This window comes from Pteropus vampyrus, unplaced genomic scaffold (assembly GCF_000151845.1).
Source record: "Pteropus vampyrus isolate Shadow unplaced genomic scaffold, Pvam_2.0 Scaffold15, whole genome shotgun sequence".
NCBI lineage: Eukaryota > Metazoa > Chordata > Mammalia > Chiroptera > Pteropodidae > Pteropus > Pteropus vampyrus.
The window spans coordinates 7,526,506-7,529,056 of NW_011888796.1; positions in this window are offsets into that span (position 1 = coordinate 7,526,506).

The window sequence follows — 2,551 nt, forward strand, 5'->3', positions numbered from 1 at the left end:
TTTTAATTACATATGTGACATATTTCTGTTGGATGGTGCCACTATATTTTTTGTAGTTCAATTGGTGCGTGTAGAACGCACCAATTAGTGGTTCAATTGGTCTCTATCTTCCAGGCCACTGACCGGTCGGTACCAGTCCCTGGCCTGTTAGAAACCCAACCGCCCAGCAGGAGGTGAGTGGTAGGATCCGGAAGCTACTCAAGCTTCATCTGTATTTGCAGCCGCTCCCCAGCGCTAGCATCACCACCTCAGCGACTGGGGCATCAGATGCTCATAGGAGCACCAGTCCCTGGTACCAAAAAGGTTGAAGACCGCAGAATAATTTATGATGTTTAAGTTCACGTAAAATAGTGTCTGCATTGCTCTCTTCCGTCACCAGATGGCCACCTCATTCAATAGGCTAGTTTTAAACTGCTTTCTCAAGAAAAATATAGGAATGCAGACTTTAAAAATATTTTCATTAATCTAACAATTACCAACAATTAAACATATTTGTCATGATTCAATTAATTTTATCTGTAATATTGACCGCCGTAACATAAACAAGTAAACACATAAAAAAGATAAACTAATTTTCCCTTTACATTTTTTTCGTTATTTTAAAATTAAATTTAATAGGACGACATCAACTATATGTTTCAGGTGTACAATTCTATAGTACATCATCTTCCCTTTACTCTTTTTATTTCACAGGAATTTCTGATTTGGTCTGTCATTAATTAAAAATAAATAAAATATTTGTGGCTTATGGGTTTAAAACAAATACCAGAGAAATCTGATTCATATTTTTTACTTCTAGTGTTATTGTCTCTGAAAATCTAGTTAACTAAGATGGCCTGCATGGGTAAATTTTTATTTTAGAGTATAAAGACTAGATAATAATAATTTAGAGGTCTAACCTGTTAGATTAAGAAGTTGAATCAGAAATCAAGTAAATGAATTATCTACATTAAGCTTCTTGTTTTGGGGGATGCAGCTCTTTTAGATAAAAGTATAGAGATTATCAAAGTATATTTTTAGAAATCTGTTGTGACTTTCCTAACCAGTAAAAGACCCAGAGAGAAAGCTAACACAGTTTTCTTTATATTACAAAAAGAGTAACTGTAAAAACACTATTTCTAGGTTAAGCTCAAGGATTTGACCAGTCAGCAGTTGAGTCCGAGTTTGTGTATAGCTGTAGACTAATAATCCTTGGTGATTTGCAAAACTAAAGCCTTTGTTCTGAATAATTCTTAAAGGAAGAATGTTGTCAATATGTTCCAGATAGTGTTTAGAGCAAAAGGTGATTACAGTTAAAAGGCATTGGAGGAATATAAAAACAATGATCAGTCTTATTAATCTCCTTTTGTCACTTTAAAGTTTCTTTATGATATGGTTTTGTGTGTCTGTACAAGGAACGAAAATTGAAACCACTGAAAATCAAGCAGCTTAAATAAACATTGTAAGTGAAATAAGACTTTATTTCATTCATCTCTCTGTTGTATGAGCAAAAGCCAAAATATAAATTTAAATCTCTTTACTTATGGGTAAAGTTATTTTGAATCTGAAAACAATCGGGAAGGTATATTATCACTAATTATAACAAACTTACTGCAACACTGCTTGATTTAAAGAACCGTTTAAACAAAATAGAGGTGACTTTACAGACCTAAATAAGAAAATCTTGAGTTGCATAATAATTTGTTCATTAAAACCTTTTAAATTGATTGTTAAATTTATTTCCCCAGAAGCGTTATCCTTACTGGTAGAGAACTGTGAAGACATTTAAATTACATTTGGCTTTGTAATGCTTTTAAGTTTAATTCCAAAGAACCGAAAGTCTGAAGATTTCAAATGCTAATTTAATTTTTAAATTCTTGTTGACATCCTTATGCAAATGAATATTTTCCAGTTAATGAATTTATTAGGTTATCTGAGAAATTCTGTGTCACACATTTGAATTTGATTTATCATAAAAGAACGAATGCAGCGCAACTTAGGGTTTACTTTGGCAGTGGAAGAGATAATTATGTGGTGCTTCTAAAGTCATCAGCAGAGACCCTCTTATTATTAATGTCTGGCAGTGAATATATATTATTCAATTAAAAGGAATTGTTCTGAGATAAAGTTTTAATTAGACCAACAGAATGCTATGTCTAATGAGTTTACCTAAAAAAGTTAAATAATCTTTCTCCATCATTTGTTGATATGTAATTAATGGCTTGTCTTAAAAGGCAACCAGAATGGAATTGTAAAGAGGCACTTACTTTCTCTCAGATAATATAACCTCATTTTTACCATCCCAGTTATATTTGTATTTAGCTCTAAGATAGCAAATTGAGGGACAGTGAATTTAAGTAGGGATGATAGTCTTAATTCACTAGAGAGCTGACCAGTATTTGTGTGGAGAATTGTGTTCTCTTTACCTCTTTTCCTTTGTATCTTTTACTTATACCTCAGACTCAGAAAGTTGAGCGTATTCCCCAGGTCACAGCACATTATCATCATTTGTCCATCTAGGCCCTTAGTTTATTTCTGATTTTTTTCTCCAGTCCCACCCCCTACCCCAACC